Genomic DNA, 469 nt, shown 5'->3' with positions numbered 1-469 from the left:
TTTACAGTTTCTATATAGATCTTCCATATATATCTATATAAGGAAAGTGAAAGCATGTAATTTCGAAAATTCTTCAAAAGAAGCTTGCCACAAAATTTATGCATAAATATACATTTTTTTTTACAATAAATTTAGTAAGCAATACTATACTACAATAGTAAAAAGTGTGTGTTAAAGCTTATACATAAAATAATAGATTATAATTTTATTAATACTTAAATAGTATTTATTTACAAAAATACACAATTTAATGTATTTCTAGTATAACTTATTGAATGAAATGAATTGAATACAACTTAGTAAATGTCCTAGCAATTCTTTAAATGTATATATTACATTATTACATTATATTTTCTTAAATTATCACAATTAGAAATTTTCTTTCCTAACTAGACATGTAATTATTGTATGTGCTTTGGACAACTAAATATTATAAATGAAAGATCTAGTAAAAATATGATAAGTCTAT

This window comes from Cataglyphis hispanica, chromosome 23, assembly GCF_021464435.1.
Source record: "Cataglyphis hispanica isolate Lineage 1 chromosome 23, ULB_Chis1_1.0, whole genome shotgun sequence".
Taxonomy (NCBI): domain Eukaryota; kingdom Metazoa; phylum Arthropoda; class Insecta; order Hymenoptera; family Formicidae; genus Cataglyphis; species Cataglyphis hispanica.
Note: the sequence above shows the minus strand (reverse complement) of the source record.